Here is a 12,786-nt window from a genome sequence, read left to right as displayed (position 1 = left end):
GTGTTTTCACAGGTGCTGCTGTTAAAATGAGCTCTTCCTTTCAAATTGTTGAGGAGTGAGATGATTTACTGATGGGAGGGTTTTCAAATGACCATTTCCTTTCTATGCATTTCTATTCTTTAGGTTACAAAGAGTGAGGGGAACAAATGGATTTTAGGAATGGATTCTTCGACCTCGAATTAAACATTGTTCGAGGGAAAAGTTCTTCTTAAACAAAAACTAGTTTGTTTGCTGTAATCTATACAGGACAGTCATAGGAGTCTCACTGATGTGAATCCAGTGATCCTGCTGGTGTGAATGGGACTGTGTCAGGTCATGGTCCAATTTACATCCCATGACATTTTACTCTTCACTCTCAGGTTTAACTTGGAGCTAGGATTACACTTTCATATTTCTTTGAAACTGCACAGGGAATCTTTTAGATTCAAGATTGTGTAATGTGATTTCCAGTACAGAAGTGTAAAGTAGAACAAAGTAATTGTTACTCCCAATCCAAAGCAACACAAAAAGCACAATAAGATAAAAATAAAAAACACAATAAATATAGATACATAAAATCTATTTGATACATAGATTGTGTGTCAATGAAGTGACACGAGACACAGGAGTGTGTACAGAAGATGACTGACAGGAAATGATAAAGTAGTGGTAGTTGGGGGTGTGGAGGGGTGGGTTAGTGTGTGGTGGTGTTGTTCAGCCTCACTGCTTGGGGAAAGTAACTGTTTTTGAGTCTGATGCGAGTGGTACAAACAGTCTGTGAGCAGGGAAGGTGGGATCCTTCATTTCTGGAACTTTCTATATATTTGCCCTTGGTGGTGGGTAAAGTCAGAGTCACTCAGTGGAATAAAATCAGGTTGTCATTTCAGTCCAGCCCAGGGGGAATGTTGCTTCGAATACAGTCATAGTGTCATAGAACACAACAGCAAAGAAACAGGCCCTCTCACTCAGCATCAGTGGAAAAAGCCTGCTTGCACTTACCTTATCTATACCTCATAATTTTGTATACCTCTATCATATCTCACCTCATTTTCCTACGCTCCAGGGAATGAAATCCTAACCTATTCAACCTTTCCCTATAACTCAGGTTCCCAAGCCCTGGACAGATCCTTGTAAATTTCCTCTGTACTCTTTCAATTTTATTTACATCTTTCCTGCAGGTCGGTGACCAAAATTGCACACAGTACTCCAAATTAGGTCTCACCAACGTCTCATAGAACTTCAATATAATTAAAGTATTCAACGTTTTGATTTATGAAGGCAATGTGCCAAAAATTCTCTTTACAATCCTATCTACATGTAACACCACTTTCAAGGAATGAGGGATCTGTAATCCCAAAACCTTTTGTCCTACCACACTCCTCAGTGCCCGACCATTCACTGTGTAATTTATACGCTGGTAAAATATTAAAGTGCATCTGCTTACTTACGTTGACTTAAAAGATCCCAACACACAACTACAAAGAAGGTCAGTAGAGTTATGGTATCCCAGCCAACACAAAGATCAGCTTTATTTGTCACATGTACATCAAAAGATATCCCTCAGTCAATTATACTGGTTAGAATACCTGTTTATTACTACATTGCTGCCTGCAGGGGCTTGCTGTGTGAGAATGGATATCTACTGTGACTGTGAATAAACTTTTTAGATATTTGCAAAATGGTGAAACAGGTGATAGGCTTGTAATGAAAATGATGTAGGATATAACTCCAAACATTGAACTACGTAAAAGAAGGAAACGAGACCAAGAATGTGAGCCTAACTTTGTTTTACTTAAAGCAAGGCACACACACATCACGTGGCAGTGTTGTTACATATGCTAATATGTACTTTTATCGATAACCCACAATGCATTTTGTAAGCAACAAAGAAAGCTTCATCAAACCATATGTTTACAATATTACTGAAATATTCAACACATAACAGAGTGAAACTCGGAAGTGAACTCGGAGGAAAACGTACAATGATACGAAATATCGATTTCCAAACTATACTTCTCAAGCTCAGCCTAATTTTCCAGAACATTTCCCATTAGGAACCTCAGAAACCCTCCATAACCATGAGCAAATGCTGAAGTGCCAAACCTACTGGGTGTTCCTTGCCCTGAACAGTTCCCATATTAGTTCCTTTTGTTTTCTGCCATTACACCTGGGGATCTACCTGATGCACCTTGGCCTAGTCAGGCCTGGCAGAGCTTCCTCATTCATTTACACCTGGGGATTTACCTGATGTACCGTGGCCTAGTCAGGCTTGGCAGAGCTTCTACATTTATTGAATGGAGAAAATGGAGAGAGGTGTTTCAAAGCATTTACAGTTATCCAAATTTACAGATAATTTCAACATGCCTGGTTTCTTCAAAGTGCTTTAGTACTTGAAGTTTTTATTTATTTATTACAATTTTATAAATATGTAAAATAGATATTTATAAGATTTTGAGAGGCATAGGGCAGGCAGCCAGTATCTATTTCCCAGGGTTGAAATGTCTGCTCTAGAAGGTGCATATTTAAGATGAGGATCTAATTCAAAGATGATGTTTAGAGCAGTTTTTGTTTACACACGGAATGGTGGATGTCAGGAATGGTTTGCCAGGGGTGGTAATGGAGGCAAATTTGATGGAGGCATCTAAAAGGCTGTTGGATAGGTACATGAATGTGCAGATAATGCAGGGAATTAGACATTGTGTAGGCAAAAGCAAATCATTTAATTAAGCATTTGATAATTAGATTAATTTGTTCAGCACAGCTTTTTGGCCAAAGGACTCATTCCTGTGCTGCAATGTTCTATGTTCTGCAAGTACAATAGTAATTAGATTTTAAGAGTGTTGAATGTTTGTTAGTGTCAGAGACATTCGATGACATGGTTTTATCAGGTGTTAAGCATTTTTTTGATGCGGGCTCTCATTTAGGCCTCACCCCGTGAGACCACTTAGTTCAGGACAACCCACTGTGCAGGATCTAGCTAACTACATTGGAGCTGGTTTCATCAAAGAAGCTGTTGTTAGAGGATTCACCCTGGGTTAATGAATACTTTAACAGATTGGAAACACAAACACAGCTTGTCACTGCCTAGAAATTCTGGGAATTATTTTGCAATGATTTAGTGGAATTTCAAACAAATCAGCAACTGATTTAATCTGTGTCTCACATTTCTGGCATCTTCTCTTTTTCTCTCCATAACTGCCCTTACACATTCATTCATTCATTAATTAGAAAGCTTCAAAAGCATTGTGTCAACTCGATAACTTTGCCCCTGTCCTGCCACATAGATAAACTCAAGAGATTCTGCAGATGCTGGAAATCCAGAGTAACACACACTTGACCTCCACAGGCTGTGGGAGCTCAGCAGGTCAGGCAGCATCTGTGGAAATGGATAAACAGTCAACATTTCTGGCTGAGGCCCTTCATCAGGACTCAAAATGAGGAGGAAAGAAGGTGGGGTGAGGGGGGAAGTACAAGATGGAAGGTGATAGGTAAGCCAGGAGAGGTGAGAGGTGGAAAAGGTAAAGAGATGAAGGAAATGTAATCTGATGAGAGATGAGACTGGACTATGGGAGAAAGGGACCCCCTGTCACATACCATTTTTTACAGCCCATCTCTCCCTTTCCCTCCAGTTTAAAACATACTTGTTTTCTCTCATTTCCATTCTGACCGAAAACATTAATTCTCCCTCTCTCTCTCTCTCTCTCTCTCTCTCTCTCTCTCTCTCTCTCTCTCTCTCTCTCCTCTCTCTCTCTCTCTCTCTCTCTCTCTCTCTCTCTCTCTCTCTCTCTCTCTCTCTCTCTCTCTCTCTCTCTCTCTCTCTCTCTCTCCTCCCCCCCCCCCCCCCCACCGTTTCTGCTGATTCTGTCTGGAACGCTCTTTACTTGAGGAAGCGTGCAGGTTATCACATCAGTAATTGAATGTATACCTGCGAGGGTAGATTGAAAACCTGGATAGATTGGACATGGAGAGGAGATTTCCAGCATTTGGGAGAATCTGGAAGCAGAAAGCACAGCCTCACAATATGGGACATCACTTTAGATCAGAGAAGAGGAGGAATTTCTTTAGCCAGAAGGCAGTGAATCTCTGGACTTCATTGGCACAGACAGCTGTGAAGGCCAAGTTATTGGGTATATTTAAAGCCGAGGTTGAGAGCTTCTTGATTAGTCAGGGCATTAAGGGTTATGGGGAGTAGACAGGGGAATGGGGCTGAGAGGGATAATACATTAGCTGAATGGCTGAATTCTGTTTATGTATCTGTGGTCCTATTTCATACGAGCCATAGTTTTGATGTTACCATATGCATATCACCTTAATCTGCATACAGCTGTAATTGTGTATTCATTATTTATGAAGATACAGCAGTGATAGTTGTCTGTGTAAGTTACATTTATTGCTTTAAGTATCTGACACTGAAGTTGTCATTTTGAATTTGTCATGTGTTATTTTTCTTGAACAACAACAAGGAAGTTATATTAAATCTTACTAAATCAGTGTTTGGACCTCCACTTTGTACTGTGTCCCTAACTGTACATGAAGCCAGCAAAGCTTCTGTAGAAGGTGCAAAGCAGGATTAGGATTATAAAAATTTACAAAGGATCTGCTTTATATTCTTCTTCAATCAAATAAAGCTAAGGGGAAGAATAGGAATCCAAAACTTTCTGCAGAAACTGAGTTAATAACCTACGGACACAAACTGAAGGCATTTGGTGAAAGGATTAGAGCTGAGATTAAGAGAATTATTTTAAGCAGATAATTGCTAAATTATCTGTAATAGAAAGTCCAAAAGGGAAGTGGAAATAAATTTTCAATGACTTGTGAAAAGCTTTTATTTATATTTAAAAAGAAAATGTTACAAGATAATGGGGAACAGAGAGATAAATAAGACTAATTAGGTAACATTTCCAAAGACCAGAGACACTCATAGCGATAGGGTTTCTACTGCAATACTGCAAATTTCTACTACTCTATTAATACTTTTTCTCTCGTAACTTACTGAAATGGAACATCTCTTCATTAATGCTTTTCACTCCTAATACTGTTGGGTGCTAGTGGATATTGGCTTCTGTTTTTCCTCAGGGTATTTTTTTGCACCCTTACCTGCTTCTTGTCAGCCAATGTGCTGTAAACTTGCAGCCCAGCACAATCCTTGCAGATTTGATTTGATGTATTTCACTGTATATTTTGAAGTTTCAATGTACGTGTGACAAATAAAGATAATCTTTAACCTGTATCTTTCAGAATTGTCTATGCCTGTTGACTTTGCTCAATAAGCATACAATGTGCAAAGATGCAGCAAGACATTAACTTTTGCTAAGGCCAGTATTTTGTTTTGTGAAATAAAAACGATTTGTCGGTTTTCATGGCCCTAATATAAATTATCATGTTGTATCTCATGTGCTTCTTACTTTACTTTCACTTTTTTTGGAGACAGGCTGCTGGGATAGTAATTGTGAATACTGAACAGGTACTTGATTATAAATTACTCAGTATGACTTTCTCCAAGAAAACACGCTGGTGAAATGCACAACTTAACCAGAATGTTTGTGGTACTTTGTTCATCTGTAAGAAGAGGAAGACTTTCTCTTCCATTTCTTTGCTTTAAACACCAGCGGGCGTGGAGTTGCGATTTCAGACAAGAAAGCTTGCTATGTTTTCTCCCTTCCTTTGCATCTTGCAACCAGCTGAAATGCAACTGATGCATCATTCAGAATCAACCTCCCCAGGCGCTTGGGCAGAAACGACCTCCCTCAGAGACCTAAGTGAGCAGTCTACGTGCAGGCTATTAGTCAACTGAAGGAGGAGAGATGACGAGAAATTCCTGTGGTCCATGAACTAGTCTTGTCACAGATTCCAAAGAATGCTAATAAATTGTTCAAAAGCTGTGATTGTAAAAAGTCCCATTACATTTCCAACAAGTCACAAACAGATTTTAAAATCCAGTTTAAAACTACTGTTATTTTAATTATCCTGCTTCTTTACCAAGGTGTCAAGACATCAAACTTTGAAGCAAGAGTCAGTTTATTTTCTCTTTCCTTTCTTAATGAGGGTCTCACTTAGTCTAATCGGCAGCACTTGCCATTGACTTGGGGGTGGGGGGTTGACTGTTGCAACCTGTCTACAGTGAGGTAAATCATAAAATCCAGTATTTAGTGTTCACACACAGGCATTTCCTTTCCCAGCAGTCAAGAACAAGAACCATAGCCAATATCCTTCTTTGCTAACTGTTGCTAAAGCCATATTTTGGCTCTCATTCATTTTTATTTCTCACTTAAAGATACTATTTACCTCCTATCACATACGGCTTTGGAATGTGGGAGGAAACCGGAGCATCCAGAGGAAACCTCTGTGTTCATGGAGAGAACATACAAATTCCTTACAGGCATGGAGGGAATTGAATCTAAAGTTGCTGGCAATACACAAACCAATACACTACCGTGCCACCCCATAGTGGAATTTAGGATCAGAACTTAGCTTTAGATAAAAATCTTGTTGAATTATCTGCTAAACATTTCCATAATTTACCATATAACCATATAACAATTACAGCACAGAAACAGGCCATCTCGCCCCTTCTAGTCTGTGCCGAATGCTTACTCTCACCTAATCCCACTGACCCGCACTCAGCCCATAACTCTCCATTCCTTTCCTGTCCATATACCTATCCAATTTTACTTTAAATGACAATACCAAACCTGCCTCTACCACTTTTACTGGAAGCTCATTCCACACAGCTACCACTCTCTGAGTAAAGAAATTCCCCCTCATGTTACCCTTAAACTTTTGCCCCCTAAGTCTCAACTAATGTCCTCTTGTTTGAATCTCCCCTACTCTCAATGGAAAAAGCCTACCCATGTCAACTCTATCTACCCCCCTCATAATTTTAAATACCTCTACCAAATCCCCCCTCAACCTTCTACGCTCCAAAGAATAAAGACCTGATGCAAGAGAGTTGTTTAAAAATAAGTATTTTTCATTTACAAGCTAAAGGGATTAAATTAGTGTCTGTTATCATTAGGTTTTATTCCTTAGTAGCAGAATAATTGGCTCTTCTACAGCTACAGATCTGTATCACAATTAACTCTAACTTTGTACAGTACTCTGCAAATGTCTTTGGCACATACACTGTAAAAAGCTGGAGTGCATAAGGATTTTGCCCAGTACTGTATTTGTCAACATGAAGCGGAGAGTGAGTTTGTAAATCTGGTGGGAACAAAGGATGTTGGGAATGGTGAGGGTGGAGCACCACAGGAGGGGTGTGGGACAGGTGGCAGAGACGGAGTGCCAGGGACAGGTGGGGGGTGGGGGGTGTGCAGACACACCCAGGCCCGAGCCACCAGGCAAAGTCATTTGATTTCAAACAATTTGTTTATTGATCATTACAGAATGTCTCTGGTGCTTCCCACTCCCTCCCCTCTCCCTTTCCCTTTTCCCAAAACATGATTTCCCTCTCCCTGCCCCTCCCCACTCTCAGTCCACAATAGAGATCTGTATCCGAATCAGGTTTATCATCACTCACGTACGTCATGAAATTAGTTTTCTTTATGGCAGCAGTACAGTGCAATACATAAAATTACTACAGTACTGTGCAAGAGTCTTCGGCAAACTAGCTATGTCTCAGACATTTGAACAGTACTGTAGATAAATCCATTATCAATTGAACTAGTTTTATTTCACTCATCTGCTTGTCCATGTTTTCTGCATAAAAGCCTTGGAAGGTCAGCATAAGAAGAAAGAAAAATGTGAAGGCTTCAGTTCAGCATCATTTGTTCGATGGGCCCTGCTGTAGAACCATTAACACACACCAACCCAACCCGTTCACTGAAACAATTGCATGAAGCTCTTTGAATGTTTTAACAGCTGTTTCTTTTTTATCAGCAAGTTCAACCAGAGATCTAATTTCTCTCTGGAGAGGTGGTCTAAATGCATGCCAAAAGCCCAGCAGGGTACTGTTTACTTTGAGTCACAGATAGATAGATTCTTCATTCCTTGTGTCACAGATGTTGACATTTGTTGACTTAAGAATGTGCTAGCAGTTCTTGGGTCCTTTAGTAAAAACTCACGCTATTTTATAAAGCTGATTTTTTCACTTCCATGGTATTGTAGCAGGGAAAAGTGAAAACAAAACGTAATGGGATAAGATGTTTGTGGAGCATTTCCGCCTCAACAATTTATATATAGCTTGTAGAAGCATCATGGGTAATGTAGAAGCATCAGGGCGTAAAGTTGGTGTCTCAGAAGAAATCACTGTGTTCTCAGGAGATGCTCACTTGATAACTATTCACAAAAATCCATGTGTTCTTTCCTCTTTGAAAACTTTATTGCAGTTCTCGTTAGGAATAGTGCTACATGAGATAGGAATCTCCAGTGCATCTGTTGATAAGCGACACTACTCAATCATGTGAACCACAGAGATACAGCATGGTAACAGACCCTTCGGCCCAATGAGACTGTGCTGCCCAATTGCATCATGTGACCAATTAACCACATGTCTTTGGGATGTGAGAGGAAACCAGAGCTTCTGGAGAAAACCAACGTGGTTACGGGGCGAATGTACAGTTCTCCTTACAAACAGTGACATGAATTGTACCCAGGTTACTGAAACTATAAAATATTACTGTTGTGTATTTCATATTTCAATAATATTTGAGTCATCCTGAATATTTACTGTTTGATTAAGCATTCTGGATTGTTTAAGTGATTAATTATGAGTTATATGTAAAAATTCACTAATTGCACATCATCACGCTACCTCACAATACATGCACCTTGCTTAAGGTAAACTTGAAGTTCCACCTGCATTTTCAGACTCCCAGCATCTTCCTTTCAATTAACTTAATGTTCTGAAGTTACAAAACATAACAGTTCCGTTAACCGCTATGCTATCGTGCCACACTCTCAAAAGAACACAGGCCAGCCATTTCTTCCTGTCTAAGTGAAGGAGGTGTAGCCCCTCAAGCCAGCCATAAGAACGTGCAAAATGGTGGAGCCAGTTATTAGTATGGGAACAGGCCATCCAGCCCATCATGTCTATGCACTCTCCATAATTTATAACCTTTCCAAGTGCATGGCCCATAGCCTTACAAGCCTCATGGGTTCAAGTACTTGTCTAGGCTTTTCTTAAATGCTCTCAGTGATCTTACATTCACCACTCTCTCAGGCAGTGTATTCCAGGAATTCATCACTGTCAGGGTAAAAAATCTTTCTCTCTAAATCCCTGAACTTTACCTGAAATCTCTGTACTCCAGTTTATCTACCTCTGATTTGGCCAATTTGGCCCTGAAACCAAATCTCTGATCATGATTTAATCAATCTTGATCACACCCTCTCAATACCCCAGCCTTCTTTGTAATTCAAATGCCTGTTAATCTCCATCTTGGATATATTTAATGACTGGATCACCACGATACTCTGGAGCAGAAAATTCCAAAGATTCATTGTCTTCCAGAGAAGAAATTCCTCCTCATCACCTTTTTAAGTGAGCATTCGCTTATTCAGAAACTATTTGCCCAGATACTTGTACTGAAAGATTACCTGTATTTGTCACTTGTACGTTGAACATTGAAAGATTGTTTGCATCAACAACCAACACAGACTAGAGGACTCAACAGGTCAGGTAGCATCTATGGAGAAGAATAAACAGTTGATAGAACCATAGAACACTACAGCACAGTACAGGCCCTTCAGCCCTCCTTGTTGTGCCGACCCATATAATCCTAAAAAAAAGTACTAAACCCACACTACCCCATAACCCTCCATTTTTCTTTCATCCATGTGCCTGGCCAAGAGGCTCTTAAATACCCCTAATGTTTTAGCCTCCACCACCATCCCTGGCAAGTCATTCCAGGCACTCACAACCCTCTGTGTAAAAAACTTACCCCTGAAGTCTCCCCTAAACTTCCCTCCCTTAATTTTGTACCTATGCCCTCTGGTGTTTGCTGTTGGTGCCCTGGGAAACAGGTACTGACTATCCACCCTATCTATGCCTCTCATAATCTTGTAGACCTCTATCAAGTCCCCTCTCATTCTTCTACGCTCCAAAGAGAAAAGTCCCAGCTCTACTAACCTTGCTTCATATGACTTGCTCTCCAATCCAGGCAACATCCTGGTAAATCTCCTCTGCACCCTCTCCATAGTTTCCACATCCTTCCTATTATGAGGTGGCCAGAATTGAACACAATACTCTAAGTGCAGTCTCACCAGAGATTTGTAGAGTTGCAACATGACCTCTCTACTCTTGAACTCAATCCCTCTGTTAATGAAGTCTAGCATCCCATAGGCCTTCTTAACTACCCTATCAACCTGTGCAGCGACCTTGAGGGACGTATGGATTTGAACCCCAAGGTCCCTTTGTTCATCCACACTTTTAAGTACCTGACCATTAATCCTGTACTCAGTCTTCTGGTTTGTCCTTCCAAAATGCATCACCTCACACTTGTCCAGATTGAACTCCATCTGCCACTTTTCTGCCTAATTCTGCAGCCTGTCTCTTGTAACCTTCGACAACCTACAGCTCCATCCATAACTCCTCCAATCTTCTTGTCATCTGCCAACTTACTCACCCATCCTTCCGCCTCTACATCCAGGTCATTTATAAAAATCACAAGTAGCAGGGTCTCAAACATCACAAAATAGATGTTTTGGGCCAAGGCCCTTCAGCAGGACTGGAGAAAAAAGATTAGTAGTTAGATCAGGAATTTGGGGGAGGGGAGGAAGAAAACAAGTAGTAAGTGATAGGTGAAATTGGGAGAGGGGGAGGGGTGAAATAAGGAGCTGGGAAACTGAGAGGTGAAAGGGATAAAGGGATGGAGAAGGAGGAATCTGATAGGAGAGAGTAGAAGACAATGGAAGAAAGGGAAGGGGGAGGAACACCAGAGGGGAGGTGATGGGCAGTTAAGGAGAAGATGTGAAATGGAAATGGGAATGTTGAAGGGAAGGGGCAACTACTGGAAGCTCAAGAAATCAATGTTCATGCCATCAGGTTGGAGGCTACCCAGACAGAATATAAAGTGTTGTTCCTCCAACCTGAGTGTGGCCTCATCACGACAGTAGTGGAGGCCATGGATGGACAAATCAGAATAGTAATAGGAAGTGGAATTAAAATTGGTAGCCACTGGGAGACCCTGCTTTTTCTGGTGGATGGACCGTAGGTGTTTGGGAAAGCAGTCTCCCAATTTATGTCGGGTCTCACCAATATGCAGAAAGCCACACCAGGAGCACCTGACACAGTAGATGACCCCAACAGACTCACCTGGAAGGACTGGTTGGGGCCCTGAATGGTAGTGAGGGAGGAGCTGTAGGAGCAGGTGTAGCACTTGTTCTGCTTCCAAGGATAAATGTCAGGAAGGAGATCAATGAGGAGGGATGAATGGAGAAGGGAGTTGTGTAGGGAGTGATCCCTGCAGAAGTGGGAAGTTGGGGAAGAGGGAAAGATGTACTTGGTAGTCAGATCCTGTTGGAGATGGAAGAAGTTGCAGAGAGAATTATGGAACATCTTGGCCATAGTTGTAAACTCATAATCGGAATTGTGAAGAGGAGCATTGTCATTCAGGAGAAGCGGAGAGTTTAATTCTTTTTAGAATTGAGAAGGAAATATAGTAAATGCTGTTTAGAAGCCCAAGATCTTAATCTACATTAACTCAGGAATTTAAAAATGGCAAAACATGAAAAAATAGCAACTGAAGGAAAAATGAAGTTGATTTAACACCAAGCGTTATACAGTCAGCCACCTGGCATCAATGGGGAATAGTGAAATGAAATGAAATTAGTCACATGAAATCTCCTATTGTATAGAGTTATTCAAAAAATATTATGGCACACTGTACAGCAATATACTTTACATTCAACGTATAAAGCTTTAAATAAATTGATGATGTATGTAATCCTCTTACATAGAGTTGACTGTATAATTCAGCTATACAGTTGAATAAATGATTGTATTTACCCTCACATGAAGTGTCAAATCTTCAAATGGGGTGCTGATGATCAGTCAGCAACTGCACTATGTTGCCATATGTGTAAACATAAGTACACTAAAAATCTCTTTCTACACTTATTTTTGCATACACTATAAATAAAACTAACTGTTTGAGCTTATTTCCATAAAAACAAAGCAATCTTGTGTAGGCTATGTATAGAATTTTTTGCAGTCTAGTCCACCAGTTAAACTAAAATGTTTATTTTCTAAAGAACAAAGAGGCAGTGCAAGTTATTCACTGTGCCCTGAATCCTCTAGATAGATAGATAGATAAATACTTTATTCATCCCCATGGGGAAATTCAACTTTTTTCCAATGTCCCATACACTTGTTGTAGCAAAACTAATTACATACAATACTTAACTCAGTAAGAAAATATGATATGCATCTAAATTACTATCTCAAAAAGCATTAATAATAGCTTTTAAAAAGTTCTTAAGTCCTGGATTTTCATCAGGTTCAGCAGAAGTTCTGTGAGTGGAAGTAAAAACCTGAGGAGATTTAGAGCTACTAGATTTCCTGAGCAAATCCTTTCTGGAAGTCCTCAATCATACTTTCTCATGCAGAATGTGTGATTGAGAAAGGTTAACCAGTAGAACAGTGTGCCAAATTTAAATACTTGTTTTTGAAAAAATGTAAATGAAATTACTTAATATTCTTAGAAAGTTTTTGCAGTTGCATGAGAAGGCTGCATGTATAGATGCCAAGTGAGTGTTTACTGTAGAATAGATAAGCATTGAACTTGTACAAAATATAGTCCTGATGAAGGGTCTCAGCATGAACTGTTGACTCTTTATTCCTTCCATAGATATTGTCTGACCTCTGAGTTCCTT

This window comes from Hemitrygon akajei, chromosome 10 (genome assembly GCF_048418815.1).
Source record: "Hemitrygon akajei chromosome 10, sHemAka1.3, whole genome shotgun sequence".
Lineage (NCBI taxonomy): Eukaryota > Metazoa > Chordata > Chondrichthyes > Myliobatiformes > Dasyatidae > Hemitrygon > Hemitrygon akajei.
The sequence above is the reverse complement of the archived record's forward strand: the minus strand, read 5'-3'. Positions refer to the sequence as shown.